This window comes from Vombatus ursinus, unplaced genomic scaffold (genome assembly GCF_900497805.2).
Source record: "Vombatus ursinus unplaced genomic scaffold, bare-nosed wombat genome assembly UNPS02014810.1, whole genome shotgun sequence".
NCBI classification, from domain to species: domain Eukaryota; kingdom Metazoa; phylum Chordata; class Mammalia; order Diprotodontia; family Vombatidae; genus Vombatus; species Vombatus ursinus.
Window position 1 is genome coordinate 39,237,743 of NW_020954588.1, and position 14,151 is coordinate 39,251,893.

Sequence of the window (14,151 nt, forward strand, 5' to 3'; positions counted from 1 at the left end):
CTAGGTGGCACAGTAGATAAAGTGCCAGGCCTGGAGCCAGAAAGACCTGAGTTCAAATCTGGCCTCAGAAGTTTATTAGCTGTGTAATCCTGGGCAAGTCACTTAGTCTGTGTGCCCCACTTTTCTCATCTGTAAAATGAGCTGGAGAAGGAAGTGGACAACCACTGCAGTACCTTTGCCAAGAAATCCCCAAATGGGGTCACAAAGAGTTGGGCACAATTATATAACAACAATAACCTACTCCCCTAATCACTGTGATCGGCCCACATCAATAGGAGAGGTGAAGACCCTTCTCCCATGACACTCCCCTATCACTCCTATCCAGTTCAGCACCGCCTCCTCCAGTCCCTGTCATTTTCTGCCATCCTCTTCCACAGTATTCTCAGGAATCACCGTTACCCTATTGTTAACAAACTCATCTTTATTGTAGATTTCTTCCTCTCATACTTCTTCCATCTTCTGGTGCTTCTCAGTAAGACACTGCAGGGTTGACCACTCTCTTCATTGGTGCTGGTTAGGATGTGGGGGCGTACTCTTTGCTCCACACTTCTGCCATCTCAGTCAACAAAATCCCCTCCTTTGAGTTTTCCTCCATTGGTCTATGCTACCCTGTCTGAATCCTGTTTGCTATGGCCTATCAGCCTCCGGATCTCTCTTCTTTTATTGAGGAGCTCAGTGCTCTGCCCATTCCCCTCCACCCCAATACCTGCCCCCAAAGCTGGGGATCATTATAATCCTGGCCTCCTAACTCATCAACCTGCTCAGCCCCATTGTTTACATCTTAACTCCTCTCCTGCCAGTTAGCAGACCTTAGACCTCATCATCAACCATTACTGTGACGCCTCATGAACTGAAAACATTCAAGTCTCCTGTCTCAGATCCTAATCTCCCCTCCTTTCATCTCCTTCACTCTTCCTAAACCTATCCTCATCCTCACCATAACTTGTCTCCCCTCCCTCCCTGTTCTCCCAATCCATCACTACGGCCCCAGCTTCATTTTTCTCTTTCAGTTTTGACCCTGGGGTTAACTAGTTCAAGGGCACATTTTTCCATCCTTTAATCTCCTGCCTGTTTGTTCTTCTACTGTCCATATATTGCCAATCCTCCACCCACATCACCCCCCCACCCCAACCCACCTTGTCTGATCCTGCTCCTACTCCTGGATCCTGGTGCTATGCACCTTGGCTAGCTAGCGTGACTCCAAATTCAAGTTTTACAGCCTCGTTGCTATATTGAAATTCTTTTCTTCATCTCTACCACGTGCTCCAAAGCTTCTCTCCCTTCAAGGCCCCTCTCTCTGAGCAGATGACCAGGACACCTATTTTATTGGGAAAATCAAGACCGTGTTTCATCAGCTGGCTCTGTTCTAGTGAGCTGGACTGCTGGTCATTTCCTGAACTTGTCATCTTTGGCCTCTGTGTGTTGATATAGGCCTCCCACTTCCTATGCTCGAAATCTGCTTCCTTCTCAACCCCACCTTTCAGCATCTCTCTCTTCTTTTAAGGTCCGGCTCATTCTACCTCCTCTGGGAAGCCTTTTAGACACTCCCCAGTTCTTAGGGGCTTTTCTTTCCTCAAATTACCTTCTATTGATTTCTCTATGTGCAGGTTGTATCCTCCAATAGAATCTGTATATTATGCCAGCCTCTGAGGGAGAAACAGAAAAATAGAGTCAGAAATCTTAAAGCTGGAAGGGCCCTCAAAGGGCATCTAGTCCAACTCATACCTGGACAAGAATTCTCTTTTCAATTGTCTTGACAAGTGGCCATCCAGCTTCTATTTGGAGACCTCACATGAGGGAAAGCCCAAAGTTTATCAGAGGAATGCCTTCTCCAGAGTATTCTGGCAAATATTTAACAACTAGCTCTCTGAAAATGTACAGTTTTAATTTAATCTGAATTATTAACATTTCTCCCTCACTTTCTTAAGTTTAGAAAACATCCCAAACAATAAATCAAGCTATGCCTTGTAATATTTGCTGATTTCCAAATTGTAAAAGCTCACATTGAAAATTTAACAATCAGCTCTCTGGAGTTGATCAAAGACAAGTCCAGCACATCTTTGCCCTGCTGTCAAGGAGTACAAAGTTAAGTGAGGAAGATGAGATGTATGTCCAAGCAATTCTAATACAAAAGAGAACATGATAGATGGTTTGGGCTGGGCCAATTCACTCTAGTTTTCTGGAGGCTTGGGTCCAATTGGAACAAAAGAGACACTGGTAGGTCATTCAACATGTCAGAGCACAGGAAGGATGTTCACTTAGGATACCACATTGGTTTTACTGAGCATGACTTCCCAATATTAATCATCCTGTCAGTCCAGAGTCAGATGCCTCAGAGAGAATAATAGAATTCCCTGTGGGCTTTTGTGCTCAAGTGACCAGGAAGCTACATCGATGATTCTCAGCGAATCAAGTCTCAAGGAGAGTCTCAATAACTCTTAGTGAAAAGAACTAGCTTGACAAATGTTGTTTAGGGCCTTAGGAAAAGCTTGCTCAGCCTACATGCCAGAGCTTTAGGAAAGATGACTTCTACCAAAGTAAGGCAGAAGCAAAGAAAGTGCCGATCCAATTGCAATCCAATTCTGACCTTGGAAACCAGGGATGATTTCATGGAGTGGGCAGAGCCCAAGCTCCATCTTAAAAGATGGCCAGGAATTCAATAGGCAGAGATGGAGACGGGTAGGGGAAGGCAATGAGTAATGCCCTCTACATCTAGGGAATGGCATGGACAAAGACCCTAAGGTGGGAAAGCTTGAGTTGTTGTTAGAGGACAAGGAATCTTTATTGAAATGTAACACTCAAATAGAGCAGAGTGGGCAGATCTGTCATGAACCCAATTGATGTCATCTCTTTTTGAGTCCATGAAGCTTTCCAAAGACTCTAAGAGCTATTTTTATACGCAATCATGGCAGGCATGAATTTTTAAAGGCCCTCCAGAGCATATGAGTGTTCAGTTCTTAATTTGGAGTGAGGTAGATTGCTAAGGGGATGAGCAGAAGGGCAGGAAATCTCTTTTAATTGCCCATGATTGGCTCTGTCTTTATTATTAATGATTAGCATCAAAGGATTTAGAATGAAAAGGGACCTTCGAGATTGTCCTGTGAAGCCCCCTCATTTACAGAGGAGAGAGCTCAGCCTAGAGAAGCAAGTGATTTGTCACATGACTGTCCTTACCACCCAGCTGAGTAGCTATTATGAGTGGGTAATTATTCCAGGCATTTTGGGACTACAAATAGACACAAAGAAGGGTCCTGATACTAGAAGAGCTCAAAATTTCCTACATAAGGAATATTCCCCTATACTGGTTGAGGATACACTGGGAAAAATACATAAAAGTAATTTCAATTGCATTCTGTTCTCAGGCTCCTTAAAGGGGTTTCTTCTGAAAGAGGAGGTGTGGCCTATCTAATTATGAAGCCATGTTTGTAGACCATAAAGAAAGAAGTGGTGAGAGTCTACTGAGGTTTATTGCTGACAGGTGTGCATAATAAGGCAGGAATTTAGAACAAAGGCTCTAAAGCTTGAGCTGAACCCAGCAAGCTTCACCTACCCTTTTTTATTCTAATCTCCAGGATTATTTGCATGTCAGCTGGGAATATTATGGGGAATTGAGGGGAGTTTTATCATATCCAACCACGTAATCACCTTCTTGGTGGTTTTGTTGAGTCAAGCGCCCAAAATGGTTTGAAGAGATGTTGAATTATAATCATGATTTAATAGGAATTAAAAGGAAATTTCTAACACAAAATTATATAGTTGGCTGGGCTAAGGACTGCAAATGGAGTGGGAGGATATAGAAGTGTAAGAGGTGGGTGCCTCCAAGATAGAGACATTTAATCCCAACCTGAGGGTTTCTGCCAGGTTTTCTTAGCTATCTATTGGATGCAGCTGCCATAGCCTGAGCCTATTTAGACTAAAAGTGTTTTAGCTCCACCTAGTAAAGGAGAGGCTTACTAGGCAATGCATCCCAGGAGATGGTAGCAGAGCACAGCAAACAGCCATAAAGGCATAAGGACCAGCAAACAGTAGCAAGAAATAACTCAATGAATATCAAAGGTACCTGCCCATCCCCAAGCAGGGACTGCTTCATCTTTGCCTTGGTCTGCCTTGCACATAGTAGGCATTTAATTAAGGTGTGTGCAATTGAATTAATCTGAATCTTTTTACAATCTTCCCCTCTTTAAGTTATATTGAAAATGCATTTTCCAGTGCCTTTAAAACTGTGGTATCTACAGAAGGAGTTAACTCTCTATGTGATTGTCATACATCCCAACTTTATCAAAAAGTGTCATTACTTATACCCAGGGAGGGTGGGGAACCTTCGGCCTCGAGGCCACATGTGGCCCTCTAGGTCCTCAAATGCAGCCCTTTGGCTGAATCCAAACTTCACAGAACAAATTCCCAAGAGGATTCGGTCAAAGGGCCACACTTGAGGACCTAGAGGGCCACATGTGGCCTCAAGGACACAGGTTCCCCACCCCTGTGCTAGAGCCAGCTTGAACAAGCTCAGAGAGCTGATTATCAAATTTTCAGTGTAATCATTTACATCTCAGAAATCAGCACACACTACACAACAGGGCTTTATGTTTTTCAACTGCCCATCATTTTAGAAAGTGAGGAGAAAATGCCAATAATGTATATTAAACTTAAAAGTATGTCAGGCTACCATTTCCCCCCAAGAGCCAGTCATTAAACATTTACCAGCAGACCTCTGCTCCTATCACAATAGTAAAACCATCCCGTTTGGACTCTACTTTATCAGGTAGTAGAGTCCGAATGCAATAGTTCTGCTATTCTTGCTAATAAAAATTCATCATTAGAAACATTTTGGCATATCGGTTCCATTTCATGTTTGTTGGCCTTCTCTGGTTTCATCTGCAGATACTGTTGGGGTCAAATTCTTAGAAGGCTCATTTTCAACCATTTTGTATGGCTATACTGCTCGTGTGCTTATGTGATCCCTTTTTCCCTAACTGCTGATGCCTCCCTCCATCCCAAAATAAATCACCTTGTATTTATCCCAAATATACAATATGTTTTCTATATACATGTATACATATATAACACACACATATATACATATATGCATGTGTACATATACATATTATCATAATATGTATATGTGTATGTATTATACATATACATATGTGTGTTATATATGCATATATGCATATATATATATATATATATATAGTGTCTATCTAGCTAGTCATTTAATTGTTGGGCTACTAGGTGGCGCCAGAGTGCATAGAGTGCTGGGTCTGGAGTCAGGAAGACTCATCTTCCTAAGTTCAAATCTGGCCTCAGACACTTACTAGCTATGTGACCCTGGTCAAGTCATGTCACCCTGTTTGCCTCAGTTGCCTTATTTGTAAAATGAGATGGAGAAAGAAATGGCAAATCACTCTAGTATCTTTGCCAAGAAAATTCCAAATAGGGTCAGGAAGAGTCAGATACAACTGAAATGACTGAACAACATTTATATTATATTATGTTATACATAAACACACACAGACACACATATATATGTATATGTATGTATGTATGTATGTATGTATGTATGTATATCATTGTCCCAATAGAACATAAGTTTCTGGAGTGTAGAAACCATTTCATTACTGTCTTTGTATCTCCAGTGCCTAGCAGAGCACCAGATATATGTGCTTAGTAAGTGTTGCTTGGTTGATTGATTAATTACTTGGTTATGTTTTGCAAATGAGCTTGTACTTTAAACCAGTAACCCAATATCTCAATATCTTAACACTTGGCAAAGGTGATTAAGTGTTTGCTGACTAAAGTTTCTGGCATCTTCTGGCCTCCTTTGAGCACTGATATTGTTCTCTAAGTTAAGCTTGCCTAGGAAAAGGCTAGGACCAAAGCCAATGTCTTTCCTTCTCTTCACTTCCCACCGGAGGGGTGGGGGAGGGGACAGCTATAGACATGCTACAACTCTACCTGAGATCTCCTCTTATTGATCTTTTCATCAGATTTGATTTTTATTTGGGCCCCTGCTTGAATGTGTCAACGATCTGATGATACCTAGGCAGCTGATCCTGAAATGACCAATTGTTTCCTGCTTATTTGGCTGTAGTCCATTTTGCTTCTGTCATTCACTGTTCACTCCCTCTAGCATCTTCTCTCTCTTTGAAGACAGTATTCATAATGTACAAGCAGGAGACTTTTGATTATCCTACAAGGTATCTCAGCATAAACTATGCAGAAAACCTGTCAGCCTCATAAATTTAGGATGCACAAATTTTGCTAATTTAGAATTCCCATTATTTTGGTTTTTTTAAAAAAAGGTCAAATTCTAGGTTGATTGTGAAGTTAGCTTCAGAAATGTAGCTGAATACATTTTCTATTTTTTCTCTGAGCCAGACCCTGATTGTCTCTTTTTGATGAGGTGGGATGACTGCATTACCAAACGAGGGCTGAATTTAGAGGTGCAAAATAAATGAGAAAGTGGCCTGATTCCAAAGAATGCCAGACATCCAGAGAAACATTGAAAACCTGTTTTATATTCCAACCCACCAGAAACCACACATAGCCTGTGTGTCATGAGTCTGTTACAGCTCTGGTGCCCTGTACAAAATGTCCATAACCTCTAAGTCAAACTTGCTTTATATAAAGAGAGTAGAGTGCCTGAATTTTATTGGATGGTTGGAGTTCCTAGTTGTATGATCATTGATTTAGAATAAATGCCTGGGGGCAGCTGGGCAGTGCAGGGGATAGAGCCCTGGTCCTGGAGTCAGGAGGACCTGAGTTCAAATCCAACCTCAGACACTTACTAGCTGGGTTACTAGCTTATGACAAAGCATAAGACTAGAGATGGCACTACTCCTTGACAAGGCAAACCCTTCTACCACACAAGCAATCCCACTCCATCCTGGCTCTTCCAGCAGATTGTCCCCTCTGACATACTCGCTCTATCATGAATCTGCAATCTCTCCTTGTCTATTGGCTCTTCCCCTGCGGCCTACAAACGTGCTCACGTCTCTCCCATCTCAAAACCCTCACTGGGTCCTTCCATCCCCATTAAGTATCATCCCACATCTCTTCTGCCTTTTGTGGCTTAACTCCTTGAGAAGCCTGTCTATGATAAATGTCTCCACTTCCTCTCCTCTCACTATCTTCTTAACTCTCTGTGATTGGCTTCTCATCTCATTATTCAACTGAAACTACTGTCTCCAAAATTCCCAATCAGCTCCTAGTGGCCAAATCTAATGGCATTTTCTTAATCCTCATCCTTCTCTGGCTTCCTTCAAATACCAGCTAACATCCCATTTTCTGTAAGAAGCCTTCCTCAGTCTCTCTTAATTCTAGTGCCTTCTGTTTGTCGATTACTTACAATTTATCCTGTATATAGTTCATTTGTGCATAGCTGTTTGCTTATTGTCTTTCCCATCAGATTGTGAGCTCCTTGAGGGAAGGGACTGTCTTTTGCCTCTTTTTGCATCCCTGGCACTTTGTATAAGGCCTGGCACATAGTAGGTGCTCTATAAATGCTTACTATCTAAGAAGAAAAGTTAGAATTTAGATAGCACTTTTAGGTTTATAAAACACTTTCTACATCTATTATTTCTTTTGACCCTCATGACAATCCTGTGGAGCAGGTGATATTATTATTGTCATTTTACTGACAAGGAAACTGAGGCTGAGAGATATTGTGACTTGCAGGATCACATAGCTGGTGAATGTCTTTGGCACAATTTGAACTCAGTTCTTCCTATCTAGGGAAATGGGTAGGGCATTGGGCTTGGAGTCAAGAAGACCTGAGTTCAACTCCAGACACTCACTAGCTGTGTGCTTCTGGGCAAATCACTTAACCTCTGCCTGACTCAGTTTCCTTCAATGTAAAAGGGGAGTAATAATAGTGCCTACCTTCAAGAGCTGTTGCCAGGAACAAAGGAGATGATTGTAAAGTGCTTGGCACAAAGTAGGTGCATAATAAATGCTTATTTCCTTCCTCTCTCTAAGTCCAGCACTCTGCTTACTGTACCACTTAACTACCTAAAACCCAGTCTGAAATAAATATCAAAACAAGAAAGGACATGAGAAAGTGCTGGAAAGAGACTAGACCTGAGTGGAATTCGTTTTATTCTTTGGGCAAAGGGCTCCCAGGCCTCTTCTTTCCAGGTTTTACATTAACTGAATTCTTTGTTATTAATATCCTCCCTTAAAATCCACCTACTTCGGGGCAGCTAGGTGGCGCAGTGGATAGAGCACCGGCCCTGAAGTCAGGAGGACCTGAGTTCAAATCCAGCCTCAGACCAAACACTTGACATGTACTAGTTGTGTGACCTTGGGCAAGTCACTTAACCCCAATTGCCTCACCAAAAAAAAAAAAAATCCACCTGCTTCAATGCCTCATTATGATCTGGAGGCGCCCAGGATTTTTGAAACGAAGCCTTTGTTCTGACAGTTCTAAAGTGCTGAAAGGGCTGTGAGTACAATCCACCAATGAATTATATCATTGCCCTAGGAAGATCAGTCCGGCCAAGCTCTCAGAGGCTCACTCGCAGAAGACCAGCCACTAAGTGAGGAATATGTTGGGTCATAGCAAGTCATGAAGTCATCTGCCTAAGGGTGGGGAGGCAGTTTGGAGAATTCCTGGCTTCCTTCAAGCTCACAGGAGACCTATCCTGAAACCTTCCCCTCCCTCTACCACTGCTGGCTTCCTTTCCCATTTGAAGAAATTACACCTACTTTGCAAAAATGTTGTGTTACTCTTCTGTGTATCTTTTACATCTGCCAATAAAATATAAGCTCCTCAAGGGCAAGGACAGTTTCATTTTTTTGTATCCCTAATACCTAGCATAGTGCCAGACTCATAGTAGGTACTTGACCAATGCCTGTTGAATGGATGGATGGATGGATGGATGGATGGATGGATGGATGGATGGATGGGTGGATGGATGGATGGAAGGATGAAAGTAGGAAGGGATTATGAGATGCATTGGTAGATAGAGTGTCCATGATGATGAAATCATAGAACTTTTAAAGTATTGAAATGTTACTAACATGCTAATGGAACACAGAATTATCCTTGTCCTGGAATGGTTATTTTCTGTCAACAAAGTATCTTTATGACACTTAAGAGGAGGGATAATGTGAACTGTCATGTCCTTTCAAAGTCAATAATTTTATTCATGTCCTTGCAAAACATTTAATTATCCTCCTATAATTAAGATTTCTTATTTGAAATGACCCAGCCATTACTAGACCCTTCTCTTATCTCCAGAGTATGAAGATATCTGCCTGCTTCTGGTGAACTAGTTGAGAGCTCTGGGACCTGGCTTCTGCCATGTATGACTCATCCAATGGAAGTCTTCTAATTGGTTGCTGAGCAAGAAGAGTTGATGTCAGTAGATGCCATACCTAGCAGAAGAGGAGGTGGCTTCTGACCAGTGGCCCTCTTGGACACAGCCGTTTGAGTGATAAGATGTGATATCAGTGAAAGATAGGGAAGGACAGCTCTTCTCTGCCCCCAACATAATGGCGGCAGAGACCATCACTTCCTAAATGGAATATAAACTCAACTACCCAGGTTTGTGCCTCTAATTGCTTCTGTCCCTCTTCTGTTTCCTCCCTTCAAGAAAACTGTCTGCAGTAATGGTAGCTGACACTTTCTCCTTCCCTGGAATCTGAATGGCATCCCCCTGATGGAGTTCCTAAGCATCAGCAGGAGTGTGATGGCACTCAGGGAAGAGTCTGAATTGGACAAAGAAAGATCCAGTTGGGTTTCATGATTGGAGGTGAAATTTAATGCAGCTAATTAGCATTCTGTAAAAAAGCTGTTTTATGTCCCCAATGAGGCTTGAATATTAGCCTTCCAACTGACTGTGCTAGGATAAGTTAAGATACTGAATCCTGTTTAAATCATTCTGTTAGTGCATGCTATGATTCTCTTGTGTTTAGTACCAGGCCCATACCTGATTCATACTGTGGCCTGGGTACTCTTTAATCATATCTCCCTACATTCCTAGAGGAATCCCTTAAACTTTCAAGCTCTAAATATTACACTAATTAGCAAAAAGGTTAGAGTAGGAATTGTCTAATGAGCCAATAAATGTAACAATTGGGACCCTATTTCCACTACTGAGAAATCTGTTTTTTCCAGAGCTGAACCTGGGCAAACTGCATAGGCTAAGGCAAAGGACAGGGAGTAGGGGTGGTTTCCAGACCTGGGACCACACCCAAGTGGTTGCGTCTAGTCTCCTAGCTAGATAGATTATTTTAATATTTCATTTATTTCATTTAATAATTTTTATTTATTTATTTATTTAATAATATTTAATATTTCATTTAATGATAAAAGGTATTCAGTATAAAAGTCTGATACCCAAGATCTGTAGGGAATAAGACCAAAAGTCATTCCCCATTGAGAGTGTGATCAATGAATATACAGTGTTCTGGAGATGCAGTGGAAATGGAAATGAATGGATGACTAGATGAATGAAAAAGCATTTAAGTGCTTCCTATGTGCTAGGCACTGTGCAAGGTGCTGGGGAGAATAATAATAATAATAACAGCATTTATGTAGCACTTGAAGATTTACCAAGCATTTTACATGTATTATTTCATTTGATCCTCACAACAAAACACAAAGTGGGGTCTGTTTATACTTCTCATTTTACAAATCAATAAATTGTGGCTGACACAGTTAAGTGGCTTGACCAGAGTCATATAGCTAGAATATGTCTGAGGCAAGATTTGAACTCAGATCTTCCTGACTCCAAGACCAGCATTCTATATATTGCCACCACCTCAAATACAAAGACAGGGAGCGAAACAATCCCTTCTCCCGAGGAGCTTACATCAAAAGGAAATGGAGTTTTATTTTAGGAATCCTTTGTTTACCAAGCATTTATTAAGCACCTACTATGTGCCAAGCTCCTCGCTAAGCATCTAGAGATACAAAGAGAAAGTGGAGATAGTCCCCGACCTTAATCAAGAAGCTTACGTTCTAATGGGGGAGACAACACATAGAAGACTTTCACTACAATTCTGGTGCCCAGTGGTCCTTAGGATGCAGCTGGAAAGCAGATCTTCTTGAATTTACCTCATCTATTTCTGATGTTGAGCCATTTGAGAGTGCCAAGTATTTAAGAACTTTCTTTTCTGAGTCTTTAGGAGCCATGATTTCTGGGGCAGAGGAAGTTGTCAGGTGGCATCTCCACAAGGGTTGCTCTCCTGGGCTATGGCTGGGGGGGACTAAGTTGGCAGCAAGAATAGTGGTATGAGGGGCAGCTGGGTGGTGCAGTGCATAGAGCTCCAGGGTCTTGAAGTCAGGAGGACCTGAATTCAAATCCAACCTCAGACACATAACACTCAGTAGCTGTATGACTCTGGGCAAGTCACTTAACCCCAATTGCCTCACCAAAAAACAAACAAACAAACAAACAAACAAACAAACAAAAAAGAGTAGTAGTATGAGATGCACTGCTATTCCATAGGCTCTTGGGCTCTGGGTCGTGGGTTATTCCCAAAGAAGTCTAAGGCGAGGTTGTGGTTGAGGTAATGGCGGTCCTGTGAACTGCCCAGCACATTCAGCTTTCTGTCCTTTCTTCCCAGGCCCTTGCTGCCTTAGTTACGCTGGCTTGCCTGACCAGCTGGCAGCCTCACATAACAAACTGGCAAAGATGAAAGAGGAGGAAATTATCAATATGGAAGGGGTTGTGAGAAAACAGACTTTGCTAATATGCCAATGATAGAGCCCATTTGAAAAACAACTTGTTAACTGTTTAAGAGAAGTGGCTCAACTATTCATACCCTTTGACCTAATATTCACTACTGAACTATAGGACGAGGTCAAGTATAAAAATAAAGTTCCCATGCATGGCAAAGTATTCATAGCAGCACAGCACTCTTTGTGGTAACAAGAAATTATAAACAAAGTACTCCGCGGGGGGCGGGGAGGAGAATGGCTAAACAAATTATATGATATGAATATTGTTGCCCCATAAGAAAATAATGGGAAGGATCCAGAGAGAATCAGGAAGCTTTGGATGAGCTGATTGTAGAGTGAAACAGGCAGATGGAAGAGAATAATATACACAATGATCACCCAAAATGTGAAGGAAAAAAGCATGCTGCCGTCAGAACTCAGCTCGATGCAACAACCAATTGGCTCCAGAAGACTTCAGTCAGCACGTGCCTCCTTTGAGCAGAGGTGGCACTCGCCAGGTGCAGAATGAGGCATGTGCTGGCAGACCCTGATGACATGCTGATTGATTCTGATTAATTGGGCCTCTCTGTTTAATATGGGGAAGTGGTATTGGAGCATTATGGCCAAAAAGCACCTCAGGGAGCATTTAGTAAGCACTTGTTATGTTCAAGGCACTATACTGAGGACTAGAGACGCAAAGAAACAAAGTCCCTGCCTTCAGGCGGTTTACGTTCTCACAGTGCACGTTCCATCATACACACATATGCTATGTGTGTCTACGCAAGAGGCCTACAAAGTAGATGCATGTAACCTTGGATAGAAAAACACCAGCATCTGAGGGGGTGGGGGCGGGAAGAGGCTACAAAAGGTAGCATTTGAGTTGATTCTTGAAGGAAGCCAGGGATTACCATAGGTCCCCAGCAATTTCCTGAGAACCTTCTTTAGTTGAGAGATTAACCCAATGGTGTTTTTTCCAAGTCAAGATGTAGGACTTCATAAGCTCTGCCTGTCAGACCCACCCACAATGCAATACTTTGCAGGGGGGATACATTTTGTTGTTCAGTCATGTCCACCCCTCTGTGACCCCATTTGGAGATTTCTTGGCAAATATACTGGATTGGCTTGTCATTTCCTTCTCCAGCTCATTTTACAGATGAGGAAACTGAGGCAAACAGGGTTAAGTGGCTTGCCCAGGGTCACACAGCTAGGAAGTGCCTGAGTCTGGATTTGAACTCAGGTCTCCCTGACTGCAGGCAGGTCCCTCTTTCCACTGAACCCCCTAGCTGCCCCACCCACAACACAGGGCATGCAATTGCACTGCTCTGAATATTCGGCAACAAACGGGGACCAGAAGGGTAGCTTTGAGGAGAATGACATCCTGGCGCAACAAGGAGTGAATCATTGCGGAGAAGATAATGAAGGTGTCACTTTCTCCTTCTCCCCTGCAGTTCTGAAGCCAGCCCATCCACGTGGCTCTTCAGCTATCTCCCGCTCGGAGGTTATCAGCAGGAAATAACGGAGACGTGCTTTATATCCCTTTGTTGGGTGTCAGCTGGATGGAGTTATCAACCTTGAGTAAGTGGGAAGAGTAGAGGTGAAAAGTAAAACCCATTTGTTTGGGACGCTCTAAATCGCTGACGTTGTGGAAGCAGTTGTGATGAATTCTCCACCCTGGCGGTCCATGAGCCCCAGGCTCCAACAAAAGCGTGATAAATGAGCGGTCTTCACTTAACAGATGACTCGTCTACCTTTGCATTCTTTTATTATTTATTATTTTTTGCACCTCATTAAAGAGCGACCTGCTAATGCAGAACGCTGAACACCCACAGGAATAAAGGTAGAAGCAGGGGCAAGTCTGTCCCTGGAAAGCTTGGTTCGTTTGTTGAGATGCATGAACTCAACGAGACACCTGATGATACAGTGTGTTGCTACCTGCTGATCTATGGAGAAGGCAGGGACAAAGACTTCAACAGCAGAAATGAAAAGAATGGGAAAAATGGAGCCAGATCCTGAGGAGCTGTAACCCCAAATCTGGCTCCTGTCGGAAGCACGACAGAGGCCCTCCTTCAGGGACGGCACCCGTCTGGCACCGTCACAACGTCGGCTGACTGTTCCAAGGGAGGAGCCACGGATGAGGAGTAATACATCAGGAAATCGCTGGGACGTGGCATTTGTCTTTGTTTGTTTTCTTTTATAAAGAAAAAGCAGGAAAGAATGAGATCCACACGCTGAAAATGTGCCAAACTCAAGATGCGGACATTTTCTTCAGATCGTTGCAGGCAGCGAGAGGTGCCGCGTGTAGAATGCTGGACTTTGAGTCAGGAAGACCCAAGTTCAAATCCTGCCACGGACTCTTACTGTTTGCACCACCCTGGGCAAGTTACTTAATTTCTGTCTGCCTCAGTTTCCTCAACTGTAGAATGGAGATAATAATAGCACCTCCCTCCCAGGGTTGTGGTGAGGATCCAATGACATAACACATT